This window comes from Papaver somniferum, chromosome 3 (assembly GCF_003573695.1).
Source record: "Papaver somniferum cultivar HN1 chromosome 3, ASM357369v1, whole genome shotgun sequence".
Lineage (NCBI taxonomy): Eukaryota > Viridiplantae > Streptophyta > Magnoliopsida > Ranunculales > Papaveraceae > Papaver > Papaver somniferum.
In genome coordinates, this window is record NC_039360.1 from 176510477 (window position 1) to 176525660 (window position 15184).

The following is a 15184-nucleotide window of genomic DNA, read 5'->3' on the forward strand; positions in this document are numbered from 1 at the left end:
CTATCCTCAAAGAATGCTTCGCTCCGGATAGATGTTGATGACCTCCGGACTGAGCGTGATACCCTTGTGGAAGATCTTGAGGCCGCTGAGGTGGATCTTGCTGAGGCTCAGTATAGTTTAGAAGAATCCCTTATCCACGCAGGAGGTAGCCTAGGGTCCTTATATTCCAGCAGCATCCTTTGTATCTTTTGTTGTTTCCCCTTATTCCTTACACCCTTCGTATCCGCAGGTCTCCAGGAGCAGCTGGTGGGTGAAATTGCTAAGATCAACCGTCTTGAAGGCCACATATCTTCAATGGACATATCTCGTCAGTTTGATACTGCTGCTAAGTTCAAGGCTGAGGGTCTCCAGCAAGCTAACGATCAGCTTACTGCTCAGATGACAGAGCTTCGTCAAAAGTCTGCTTCAGATTTGGTGGCTTAGTCTGCTCAGATGAAGGCGCAGTTTGAGAAGTCGACCATAGATTATATTAATGATGCCTTTGCACAGGCCGAGCTCCAAGCTGAGGGTGTGGTCTTTCCTCGTCTCCCTTATCCTTGATCATGTCTATCTTAACTGAACTCTTTGTTGTATGGTGCCCCCAGCTGAGGGGCCTTTGTGTCATCTCTTTTCTCTAAAACAATGCTTCATGATGGTTTGAATCTTTGCTATCTGAAACTTTTAAGACATGTTAGTCATATTTTGGTAACATTATTATTGTACCTATATTATTGCATGAATATTTTGTTTGTAGACGTGTTGTGTCTAGATGTTTGCACGTTCAAGTCATCACTAGGTGCTAAGGTATGTTTAACCTTGGGTGGAACATTCATTGTCCTACCTAAGTATCCTTTGGCCAGAAGGTACCGTGGTGGCGAGGGCTCCTAGGTGGGCAATAATTTTCCTGTAACCCTACACGTTCAGTACGAAGGCTGCTTTACTTCGACAAGGTATCTATATAGGGGATATCTTACTTTTTCTTATTGCCTCATGAATGGAGTTATCACTCTGAGGATCCGAGTATTGACATATGCGTAGTTATGTCTTGCCTTGTCTCATCGTCAATTCTGACGGAGGGTGTCTATTCTAACCCAATTTGTACCCAATCAAAAATTGACTTTCTCTTAGCAGAAAGTTTCTTTCATTGATTAGTAAGGTTCATAATACCTTTGATCAGGGATAGGACATGGTGGGCCATTGCTCGTTCCCTTCTTCTCCTGAGTGATCACCATTCTCTTATAGGTAGTACTTTTTTAGGTACATTGCATTCCAAGGGTGTTGTAGTACTTCACCTTTGAGGGTCCTTAGGTAGTATGACCCTTTTCCAGCGATGTCGGGTATGATGTAGGGCCCGTCCCATGTCAGAGCTAGCTTGCCCCACTCCTTATATCTTTGATATGGTGGTATCTGACGTAATACGTATTCTTCGACCACAAAGTTTCTAGGGATGACCCATTTGTTGTATTCGCGAGCTAGCTTTCGCTGATAGTTTACCATCTTTTCAAAGCCACTTCCCGCCTTTCTTCAAGATCGTCGAGATTTTCTAGCATTAGGTCCGTCGTTAGGTTCTTCTCCCCCTGTTTTTGTTGTTGGAAGTATTATCTCTGTTGGGATGAACGCTTCGGCTCCGTAGGTTAGCAAGAATGGAGTTTCTCCCGTGGCCACCCTTCTTGTAGTTCGGTAGGCCCATAAGACATTGTATGCACCATCTTTTCTTGTATTCTCCTAGCTTTTTCTTCAAGTTCATCTCTATTGTCTTTTTAGTCGCCTCCGCTTGTCCATTGTTCTTAGGGTATATAGGAATGGATTTGTTTTTCTGAATGTTGAAAGTATCGAACAACATATCTATGTTCTTTCCTTGCAACTGCTTGCCATTGTCATAGACTATGGCGGCTGGTATTCCGAACCTGCATATGATTTGTTCAAACAATAATTTAAAGACATATGTGTCCCTAATTCTTGCCAAAGCCTTTGCCTCCACCCACTTGGTGAAGTAATCCGTAGCCACAATAAGGTATCTTCTCTTCGAGGTTCCCTCTATCAAGGGTCCGACAATATCAATCCCCCACTTGACAAATGGCCAAGGGCTGATGACTGAGTTGAGCTTCGTTGTTGGTGCTTTAATTTTCCTGGCAAAGCGTTGGCATATCTCACAGCGCTTAACCACGTTTTTTGAATCTTTTTCCATGCTTAGACAATAATATCCTTGCATTTTGGCTTTGACTGCCAAGGACCTTCTTCCGCTATGATTGCCAGCATCTCCGCTGTGTATATCATGGAGTATCCTTATGCCCTCAGTTCGTGAGAGGCACCGCATCAGGGGTCCAAGAAATGACCTTCTATACAGTATCCCATCACGTAGGATGTACATTGATGCTTTCGATTCGATCTTCCGAGCTTTCTTGACATCTGCTGGTAAGGTACCTTTGTCAAAGTATTGGTGAATTGGAGTCCTCCAATCATCCTCCGCTTCGTCCTCGTTGTCTTCACTGTCTTCGTCCGACATAGGTTGATCTTTGTCAGATCCTTCGACTTCGTTATCTGGCTCTTCTTCGTCCTCTTTTCCTTTTTCAGCTTCTCTCATGGCTCGAGTTTGAATAGCCATAGCCTCCTCAACTCCTGATATTGGTCCTTCTATTGAAGGCTAATATACCCTTCCAATTTGCACAGAGGTGGTATTTCTGTCCCTTAGCATCGATGATATGAATGCTAAGGCATCTGCGTGTCTGTTATCTTTTTGACAGACATGTCTGAATGTAACGTTTTTAATTTTTGACGCATGCTCCTGTGCTAGCTTTAGGTACGAAGATAGTACTGGATCCAAAGTTTGATATTTGAGCTCGATTTGTCTAATGACTAACTGTGAGTCACTAGTCAAACGAACATCTGACAAGCCTAGCTCCTATGCCAAGCGTAGACCATGTATGTCCGCATCGTGTTCTGTGATGTTATTGGTGTAATGTTCGAATTCTAACCTGAATGCATAGATGAGTCGGTCTCCAGTAGGGGTTGTTATTACAATCCCTATGCATGCGCCTTCTCCATTGGAGGAGCCATCTACGAATATCTCCCACCTTCGTGAATTCTGAGGTTCCAAGAGGTCTTCCGGTCCTTGCTTGTCTTCCTCCATTCCTGGGATGTCATCTATCTCCGCTTCGTCGTTGAGAGGTAGGTCCGATAGGAAGTCTGCTAAGATTTGTGATTTCTTAGACTTCCTAGTTTCGAAGATTATGTGGAATTGTGTGACCATGGCATTCCATTTTGCCACCCTTCCAATTTTCTCCGTGCTGTCGAGGATTTGACTTATTTGAGCCTTTGTGAAGACTCGGATGGTATGTGCGTCGAAATATATCCTTAGTTTCTGTGTTGCCACTTCTAAGGCATATATGAGATGCTCCACCTTGGTATAATTATGTTCCGCTGAACTGAGTGTTTTGCTGATGTAGTATATGGGATTCTATCCTTGCCCTTGGTCTCGTACCAATACTGCGCTCATAGCGCAGCTTGTTTCTGCTAAGTACAAGTTGAGAATTTCACCTGGCTCCGGCTTCTGTAGGATAGGTACCAAATTCAAATATTCCTTGATTTTTTGGAAGGCTTGCTCGCACTCCGTGGTCCACATGAACGTGCTTCCCTTCCTTAGTGCATCAAAAAATGCTTTGCATTTGTCTGACGATCTTGGTATGAATCTTCCCATGGAAGCTAAGATTCCTTTTAGCTTTTGTACTCCTTTTAGTGGCTGTGGATATGACATTTCCATTATTGTTCGAGACCCTTTCGGGATCCACTTCTATTCCTCGCTTAGTTACCAAGTACCCTAGGAATTTTCCTGAGGTTACTCCGAACGTGCATTTCTCCGGGTTTACCTTCATGTGAAAACTTCTCATGGCTTCGAATATTTCCCTTAGGTCTGATAGATGGTGTTTCACTTCTTTGCTCTTGACAAACATATCGTCCACGTAGACTTCCAGTATCCTGCCTATCCATGGTTTAAAGATCTTGTCTACCAATCGCTGGTATGTTGCCCCCGCGTTCTTTAGTCCAAAAGGCATCCTTGTATAGCAATACAAGCCTCGTGGGTTAAATAACGCAGTATGCTCCTGGTCTTCTTCTGCAAGGGAGATTTGGTTGTAACCTGAGTATCCATCCATGAAGGATAGCCTCTGGTGACCTTTAGTTGCATTGACTAGTTGGTCAATGTTTGGCAGCGGGTAGCTGTCTTTGGGGCAGACTTTGTTGAGATTTCTAAAGTCGATGCAAATGCGTACACCTCCATTCTTATTGGGTACGATCACCATGTTGGATATCCACGTGGGATACTTGACTTCTCGTATGAATCCTGCGGTTAGTAGCTTTTGTAACTCCTTTTCTACCGCTTCGTGGTAGATGTCTGCCACCTTACGGATGCGCTGCTTGAATGGTGGTATTTCTGGTTTGAGCCGAAGGCGGTGGGAGACCAAATTCGGGTCAATTCCAGGCATGTCTTCCATTGACCACGCAAAGACATCTGCGTAGTCCCTCAGTAGCCTTTATAGTTGCATCTCCTCTTCCTCTTCAAGTAAAGTTCCGATGTTGACCATCTTTTGTTCCTCCTCCGTTCCAATGTTGATTTTCTTTGTTGGTTCCATATGTGAGAAGGTTATTTTCTGAGGACGTTGATGAGTGCTTTTATGTAACTGTCATTTGGCAGAGACGTTTGCCCCTGGAGTGGCAGAGGTGCTCGTCTCCGGAGCTGGGGTGGCTTCGGGTACTGAGAAGGCTCCGTCCTTCGCTTCTTTAGTGTTTTCCTTTCGTCTTTTTTTTTCGTGCTGCTGGGAAGCAGCTCTTTCTTCGTTGAGTCTGACCTCTGCTAAATTGCATAGCCTTGCATCTTGCTGGGAACCCTTGATTCCCATTTCACCCATGGGTGTAGGGAATCAAAGGTACTGATGATATGTCGAAGTTGTTCCTCGTAATTTATGGACCCATAGCCTTCCCATGATTACATTGTAGGGAGAAGGTGCTTCCACCACACAGAACGTTGTATTTGTCCCTAAGGGTCCTGCACATACCTGCAAGACGATTTCTCCTTTTGGTCTAGAGACTGCTCCATTGAAACCGTATATTGTGCAAGTGGAAGAGTCCATCTACTCCACTGTCAAACCCATGCATAGGTAGGGTTCGTAAAACAATACATTTATCGAGCTGCCCCCATCAATGAGGACCTTCGTGACGTTCCATCCATGTATTGGAAGAGTGATCACAAGTGGATCATTGTGCATTTGGACCTCCTGATTGACGTCTTTTGTTGAGAATGTTAATGGCGTGGCCATCCATTCTTCCCAAGTGCAAGTAGGTGGTCCGCTTAGCTTGAACACTTCGTGGGCGTCTAGCTTTCTCCAGTTTCGAGCTAACTCGAGGATGTCTTCGAGTAGCTCCTCCTGACCTCCGCTGGAGAAGGAAATCATGTTGATTGTAGTTGCATGAAATCCTACACTACACCCCTCACAAGATTTCATTAACATTCAACTCATTTTTGGATTAACAATCTTAATATTATTGATGAATCTTTGAACAATATTACAAGAAAAGATAAAGGAATCAAGAATAACCACTGCTCTAGATTTTCTCTCTCCTATTTACTTGCTTCTCACTCAGAAAAGATCTCTCTCTCCTTTCCTTTACAACTGAATGGCTATTTATAGGAAATTACATAGTGGATGACAGCTAATCTGTCCTTTATTTTCGGATATGGTTTGCGACATTCTCGCAACCTTACAAATACCAATCTCGCAAACTTCCTTATTTTCGCAGGATCGTCACACTTTTCTCATGATTTGTCTGATGTCATTTATTATGTCGTTTCTGAAATTGTTCCGCGACACTGTCGTGTTGTGTTGTTAATGATTTCTCTGGGACATTATTGCTGCGAGATTCTGATCCTACATCTTGCCTCTTCTCATATCTTCTCTGCGAAGCAGAGAACGATGTGAGAAATGCCGCAACTATCCATCACTTCATATTGTGTATTTATCACACATATCCTTTCTCCCATCTGTTTCTTGACACGTCTTCTGTAACCGCTGCTTTTCAACCGCTCACATCTTTTAGCATTAATTGTGTTTATTTTCCTGATAATCTCATCTATATATACTCTTCTTACTCTCCCTTTTCTTCTTTTTTACTCTCTTTTTCATCTTCTCTGCAACTTCATCATTTTCTCCATAAATTCCTCTGCTGTAATTTTTCTTCTATCTTCCTTCTTCAATCTTCTTAATTCTTCGTCCATTCCCATACTGTTCCCTCTGTAGATCTTCACTGTTCGTAATTTTCTTCTTTTTTTAATTTTTACAAATTAATCTTCCTGCTGGTGTATTCCATGGATTCATCGAGGTTAGTTTTCCTTTTCCTTTTTATGGGTTTTGCTGAAATTGATCTTGCTTAATGACTTATTTGATGCTGCTTATGTGATTCCCATACTGTTGTTATTTCAGCAAAAACGTCTCTAATACCAAATTTACGGTTCAGAACCCTAATATTCCCAAATCGCAGCATAAGGTTGTTGTAAACAAAAGAAAGTCTGCGGATCATAAGGTAGTAAGAAACATTATTCTTTTCTAATAACAATATTGTTGCCTCTGTTTCTTATCTGGATTATGATTTGCAGGGTGATAAGGATGCCAACAAACCTCTCAAGAAATCTTGTCACCTCAAAATCGTTGAAACCTCTGTTCCATTTCACTTACTTATCCCTTCAAAATCTCCTGCGACATCTTCGCAAGTTAAACCATTATCTCCAATTCGCGAAAAGGTTGCCTCAGATTTCATCCCTTCAACTGACCTTTCAATGATTGAAACCCCCCTTATTAATCCTTCTGTGAATGAAACTTCTTCTCCTCCTATTGATAATGTTTCCCAATCTTCTATCATTGTAAGTTCTCTACCTGAGCCTCTTCCTTTAAATATTTCTTTCAAAGTTTTGTCTGAGGTTCTGGATGATGTTAAGAAGTCTCCTATTGATCCTGTAAAGTCTGGTGTTTGCGAAATTTTGAGTAAGTATTTTGGCTCTTATAGAGCTGCTTCGCAAATATCTTTGGAAAAAGAGGTTTAAACCTTGAATAAGAATCTCCAAATGATGACTTTAGAGTGTAATGCTCTTCGTCTCGAAAATCAAAAGCTCCAGAATGTTTCGTTGGATCGCGACAATCTTCGCAAGAAGAATGATGAACTGAGAGGTATGATTTCCTTATCCGTTTCTTCAATTTGCCTTTCTAATGATTTTATCCTTTCCATATTTAATTGTCCTTAAAATCCCTTTTTCGCCTAAAACCAGAAACGAATAATGGGGATATATATCAATTTGAATCTGCTGTTGAAGAAGCCCGTGTTGATAAGAGATTTTGACGGATCAATATAACCAATTAAATAACCTATATTCATATTCTGTTGATCATATCAATAATTTTACCAATGAAAATACCCAATTAGTTCAGAGGCAAAATTTATTAAGTAATGAAATATCTCGCCTCTTTTATTCTTTAACTAAAGCTAATCAAGGGATGAAAACTTTATCAGATGAGAATAAAACTCTATCTCAAGAAAAGCGAACTTGTTTAAACAAGATGGCGATATCTTCGCAACAACTTAGCATTCTTCAGAAAGTATGTGATGACCAAGAACAATCTCTTCGTTCTTTGAGAAATGAACTTAAAGAAGTAACAGAGTCATCTATCGTTGAAAGAGATATACTCATTTAAGGTAGAATAGCTTTAAGTGTAAAGGCGAACCAACTTAAAGAACAATATTTCAAATTAGAAGAATCTTATTCTTCACTTGCGAAGAAAAATGCCTTTCTTATTTCTAAAGAGAAAAATCTTCAGTCTCGACTTAAAGGTTTAGTTGGAGATAAATTTGATGATGCGATGGACCGTTGGGAGAATAATTGTCTTTCCTTGATTCAACACCTTATTTCGCAAAATGAAGGTAGTCATAATAGTTTGACTGCCTTAACTATCTTTTCTTTGTCATATCTTTTTGAATTCTTCATCTTACTGAAATTTTGTATTCTACTTTTCGCAGAGTCTGAGAAAAATCTTCATTCCTCCATTTCTGTTTTGGGGGCTAAATATGCCAAAATTCGCAAAGAAAATGCACTACTCATCTCTGTCCTTACTGGTTCTCGCGACCGAGCAGAAAGAAGACTTGATTATCTTGCTTACTTTAAGGATATTCAAGATAGGAATCATCAGAGAGCACTTCTTCGTCAAGTTCATCTCCCGGATGAAGTTCTTGTGAATGATATTTTATTGTCCAAATCTCTTCCTTTTACATCAATCGAACCTTTGGAAGTAGATGATGATGAAATTCCTCGTCCTGCTGACAGTGATTATGATTATGAAAGTGGTTGAGAGAATAATATTTTGGAAGATGAAGAAGAGATCCCTTCTAAGGAAGCAACTGCTGGTGTTAATCAAGATGGAAGCGAAAAAGAAATCCCTTCTAAAGAAGTAATTGCTGGCGATAATCAAGATGGCGGCGAAAAATAAGTCCCTCTCGAAGAAATTATTGTTGGTGAAGATCAGAATCGAAATGAAGAAAAGGCTGGCGATGATGAGAACATTGGCGAAGAGTTTCTTATCTAGTTTTATCTTCTTGCACTGTTTCATCTTTATTATTTCTTGCGAATAATATTCTTCAACCAACTTTGGAATTAATTTTCTCTTTTAGTATTTTGCTGGCGAGAAAGATAATGCCTCTTTTTTATTGATTCCCATACTTGCCTCTCATTATCTTTCTTGCGAGAAATGATCTGTTATGAATACTTATAAATTTTTTGCTTTGTCATGTGGTCTTATTTTTCCTTCCTAATTAAAGGTCTTATTATGCCACCTCTTATCATTGCGACAAAATCGCAGGACGTCCTTGCATTTTCATGCAAAAAACCCATTGATCTTGCCTTAACTTTTTCTTTTGTATTATTGCCTCTTCAGGATTGTTGCTACAATATGACAGGCCTAAATATTCTTGCGAAAATAAAGCCCCATGACATTGTCGTCGTGCGACGAAATCGCAGGACGTCTTCGCACTTTCATGCGAAAACCCATTGATCTCGTCTTATCTTTCTCTTTAGTATTATTGCCTCTTCAGGATTTTCACACAAATATGATAAGCCTTAATACCCTTGCGAGTAAAAATCCTCATGACATTTGCGTCTTAAGACACTTATCATCTCCCTAATGGAGGGTGCCGCCCTTATCTCCCCCTGGTTACCCCTTCAAGGAGGCGTACCTCTACCATACAAGGTTGGCTCCTCCCATCCGGTCTTAACAACAACCGGTTGTTTTCGCAGCCTCTTATCCCTTTTACCTATAGGGTTTATGGTTACGAGACTGCACCCTAAGTGGGGTTTTCTTCGGGCCGAGTGCAGTATAAGCCAAGACTTGTCAAGAATGGAAAGGTACGCTCTAGACGCCCCTGGTACTCTTGACTCAACCGTGTACCTCGGCGCCTTGATCAGATTTTGCACTCCTTGGGAGAGTCCTTATTACCTTAATCGCCCAACCTAAGTCATATGCTTAAGTTGAGAATCTAAGGTGCCTCTCCCGGATGGGCTTTATTGACCCCAAATATCCATGACTCAGGTTTCGGGGGCGGTGTAGCCTTTCCCTGAGCCATGCAACAGGTACCCCCTTATATGACGTACTTTAGGTCTTACATTTTCCTGTTGCGAAATTTTATTCACGAACTAGGGTGTACGCCATAAAGGTTCGCCCCTTTCTCTTTTGTCATTGTTTTCTGATTATCTCTGCGAAAGTTTCGCATATCATGATCTTGTTTTGATATGAATAATCTCGCAACTATTATTTCATTTAATATTTATTCGCAATCATTTTGTTGCGTCATACGTAACTTCTCAAAGCTTCTTATGGATAATATCTCTTTAAGTACAATATGTTCCATGGTCTGTCAAGTCTATGACCAACATATCTACCTTCTGGATCCATTAATTTATAAGCTCATGTCCCAACTATCTCCTTAATGATGTAAGGTCCATCCCATTTTTCGCTAACTTTCCACCATTTCTCGCTAATATATTGGCGTCTCTCGCAGAACTAAATCTCCTGGTTGAAATTCGCGTATTTTGACACGTTTATTATATTCTCGGGCTAATCTTCGCTGATAATTCTCCATATGTTGTAAAGCTCTTTCTCTTTTTTCTTCTAACTCATCAAGTTTGCTTAAGATCAAACCCGCACTAAGATTTTTCTCCCAAGCTTCTCTTTTTGTCGTCGGAATAACAACTTCTGTTGGTAAAACCGCTTCAACTTCGTATGTTAAACAAAAAGGTGACATTCCAGTAGCTTCTCTCCTAGTTGTGTTATAATCCCATACTGCATTATGTACTTGTTCGCACCATGTTCTATGATGTCCTTCTAATTTTTTCTTTAATATATCTGCAATTATTTTGTTTGTTGCCTCTGCTTGTCCATTAGCTTGTGGATATAGAGGAGTAGACTTTCCACATTTTATCTTAAATGCATTAAGTAACATTTCTATGTTATGTCCTTCAAACTGTTTCCCGTTATCGGATACCAACTGCGCGGGAATTCCGAATCTGCAAATGATATTTTTGAATATGAATGTAAAGATATCTTTGTCGCGAATATGCTGTACTGCCTTTACTTCTGTCCATTTTGTGAAATAATCTGTTGCGACTGTTAAGTATCTTCTTTTTCCAGATCCTGGTAAAAATGGCCCCACAATATCTAAGCCCCACTTTCCAAAAGGCCATACACTGGTTGAAGATGACAATGGTGCTCCAGGTGCATGTATTTTATTTCCGTGCCGCTGACAATCTTCGCAACGTCTTGATATTTGTTTTGCATCTTCGTGCATGTATGGCCAGTAATAGCCTTGCATTTTTTCTCTATATGCCAAAGATCTTCCCCGCTATGATTGCCAGCATTCCCACTATGTAACATGTTTAGCACCTTTTCTCCTTCTTCTCATGTCAAACAACTGAGTGATGGTCCATTAAAGGATTTTCGGTATAACAGCCGATCTCTTAATTCATAATTTGTTGCGCGGCTTTTTAATTTGTGTGCTTCCAATCTGTTTCTTGGTGTTTCTCCTTTCGCCAAATATGCATGAAGTTATGTTCTCCAATCTGTGATATTGTTCGTTTGTTCATCTTCTCCACCTTCTATCATCCTTACGTTCACTTCTTCTTCTTCTTCTTTATTGATTGATGGTGACAAAAGTGTCTGTATTTTTATGCATCTCGCAGTTGGATCTGTCATCATGCTTGAGATGAAATCAAAAGCGTCTGCGAGTCTGTTATCCTTCCTTGAAATGTGCCTCCATTTTATCTTTGGGATTTTCGCTGACAATTCTTCAACGAGCTTCTTGTATTTCTTCAAGGATGGTTCATTTGTAGTGTACTCTCCCTTTATTTGGCGAATAACTAGCTGCGAATCACTAGTGATCCTGGCATTTTCTAGTTTCATTTCTATTGCGAACTTTAAGGCATGTACCACAGCTTCATATTCCGTTTCGTTATTAGTGGATGCGAATTCCAATCTGAATGAAAAATCCATCTTCGCTCCTTCTGGTGAAATTAAAACAATTCCAACCCATTGCCTTCCCCATTTGATGATCCATCTACCAATATCTCCCATCTATTTGGTTCTGTTAATAAGTCTTTTGGATCTCCATGTTCTTCTTCTATATCCATCATCTCCTCCACCGCTTCATCATCTTCTAAAGGAAATTCTGCTAAGAAATCTGCGACAACTTGTGATTTTGGTGAAGATAATATTTCATACTTGATTTCGAAATGTCCTACTTGTGCATTCCATCTCTCCACCCTACCTGATCTTTTTGAATTCTTCATCACTGATTCAATTGGTACTTTTGTTAGCACCCTTATTTTGTGTGCTTGAAAATATATGCGAAGTTTAAATGCGGCGTATACTAATGCTAAAATTAGCTTCTCAATCTTTGAATAATTCCTCTCTGCAGCATTAAATGTTTTGCTGATGTAATAAATGGGCTTTTCCACTCCTGCGTCCGTTCAATAACACAACGCTTAAAGCATGTGATGTTGTCGCAAGATAGATCAATAGTTCTTCTCCTGGTTCTGCCTTTTGTAAAATAGATGTATTCATAAGGTGTTCTTTGATCCCTTGAAAAGCTTTTTCACATTCATCAGTCCATTTGAATTTCGCACCCTTCTTGAGTATATTGAAAAAATGTTTACATTTGTCTGATGATCGCGAAATGAATCTTCCTAGCGAAGCTAAAAGTCCGTTCAATTTTTGTACATCCTTTATCGTTGCTGGTGTTGGCATGTCACGAACTGCTTGTACCTTTTCTGGATCAACTTGTATTCCTTCTTTTGATACAATTTAGCCTAAAAAATTTCCCGATGCAACCCTAAAATTGCATTTTTCAGAGTTCAGTTTAATGTTATGATGTCGCATCTGTTCAAAAATCTCCCTCAAATCTTGTACATGATCTTTGGCTTCTTTACTCTTCACCAACATGTCATCCACGTACACCTCTAATGTTTTGTGTATCCATTTCGCGAACACCTTCTCTACCATTCTTTGGTATGTTGCTCCTGCATTTCGGAAACCAAACGACATTTTTGTATAACAGTATAAACTTCTTGGAGCGAAAAAAGCAGTATGCTCTTGATTTTCTTCAGCAAGAGGGATTTGGTTATAACCTTTGTACCCATCTAAAGAAGACACTCTATCATTTCCCTCTGCTGATTCCACCATTTGAGGAATATCCGGCAATGGAAAACTATCTTTAGGGAAAGCCTTGTTTAAATCAGTGAAATCTATGCAAATTCTTATCCCTTTATTTTTCTTTGGAACAAAAACCATGTTTGCTATCCACTCTGGGTATTTAGCTTCTCTTATAATTCCCGCCTCAAGCATTTTCTGTAATTCTTCTTCTATTTGAGGATGGTAGGTCGTTGCGATTTTTCTTATTCTTTGTTTAAATGGTCTCACATTCTTGTTAATCTCCAACTTATGACATGCAATTGACGGATCTATTCCAGGTATATCATCCATGCTCCCCGCGAAAATATCTTTATATTCCCGCAAAAGATTGACAGTTCTTTCTTCCTCTTCTGCATCCATCTTGGTTCCAATCCTCAGTATTAGGGGTTCTTCCATAGTACCAACATTTACTTCTTTTGTTGGTTCTGCCGCAGTGTAACTGGCCTTGGGTTCTCCCATTGGTGTTGGCTCTTTTATCATCTTCGCAGGTCCATCTCCTTCCTCTGAAATTTTGCTGGGTATTCCTTTACCTTCTTTTGATCTTATCATGTACACTCTAAATTCTTCTTCTTTCTTTGCCTCCTTTGCTATTTTTCTGCAAAATTGTCGTTTTTTTGCTCGTCCTTCATAATGCTTTACTTCAATTTGATAACATAATTTCGCATTGTCAATATCTCCTCTAATTTCACCTACTCCATTTGGCATGGGGAACCTGATGCATTGATGTAACGTTGATGCTACACCTTTAATTGCGTGTATCCATGGCCTCCCCAACAACATGTTATATGGTGATTCCATATCAACTACGCATAGTGTCACTTGTGTTTCGATCTCTCCTAGTGAAATTCGCATCACTATTTCTCCTTTAGGTTTTGTTGTGGATTTTCCAAAGCCATGAACAAGATATGTTGAACAAGACATTTCTTCATCTTTGAATCCCATTCCTTTGAACGCATGATAGAATATTATGTCCACTGAACTTCATGTATCGACTAAAGTTCTGTTTAATATCCATTCTTCAATGGATTTTGTTGTTGTCCCCTTCTCTTTTCGTGTAATAGGTACTGTAATAACCAATGGAGATGTGTGGTTCAAATTTTCTTTTGGTATTTTTGCTGCCATGAATGTGATTTTTTGCTTTTCCCAATCTTTCAAGGGTGATGTTTTTTTTACCGCCATAACCTTCCTTCCTTCAAAATCTAGTTTATGTATCCTTCCTTTGATGTTTTCATGAAATTTATTAACCATTGTTTTTCTTATCTATTACACTCCAATCTTTTGTCATCCTCATTGACTCTAATCATTTTTCTTTTAACTGGTTCACTGATTTGTTTAATCACTTTCTTGATTTGAACAATCTCAACAACAATCTTAAATTTTCAATCTTCAGTCCCTGTTTCTAGCGCCATCATGTAGTTGCAGGAAATCCTACACTACACCCCTCACAAGATTTCATTAACATTCAACTCATTTTTGGATTAACAATCTTAATATTATTGATGAATCTTTGAACAATCTTACAAGAAAAGATAAAGGAATCAAGAATAACCACTGCTTTAGATTTTCTCTCTCCTATTTACTTGCTTCTCAATCGGAAAATATCTCTCTCTCCTTTCCTTTACAACTGAATGGCTATTTATAGGAAATTACATAGTGGATGACAGCTAATCTGTCCTTTATTTTCGGATATGGTTTGCGACATTCTCTCAACCTTACAAATACCAATATCACAAACTTCCTTATTTTCGCAGGATCGTCACACTTTTCTCATGATTTGGCTGATGTCATTTATTATGTCGTTTCTGAAATTGTTCTGCGACATTGTCGTGTTATGTTGTTAATGATTTCGCTGAGACATTATTGCTGCGAGATTCTGATCCTACATTGATGTATTTGTCGTCCTGAGGTAGTTCTACCCTTTTCTTGGGGGCTACCTCAGTATCAGCTGTTTGGATCTGCACGTACTCCATGAACTTGCCTTCGTCTACGAATCTCTGGATCATGTTCCTTAGGTGATAGCATGTATCAGTTGTATGCCTGTAGTACTGGTGGTACTCGCAATATTCCTTAGACTCCTTTGTTTTATCTGGTTGTTTTCCCATAGTGTTAGGGTGGGGAAAGCCTAGCTTGTCTCCTTCCTTGCTTAGTGTAGATGGGGAAAAACGATTTGCTGGTTTTTAATGAATTGAGGAGACGACCGTACGTAGGAGATTCCTCGAACCGAGCGAAATGTTAAAACTCACACAGATGCACCGCTGCAAAGGGGGTGCTTTAGATTCGAGAGATCAATCTGTAGTACTCCGGCCTAAATCAAGACAATGACCGTTCTAGAGTAAATTCGGTTACAAGATAGGATGGGTTGATCTGTAGGAGGGAAGATGGGAAATGTGTGGAATCAATGGTAATCAAATATTGTGGGTGTATGAATTCTG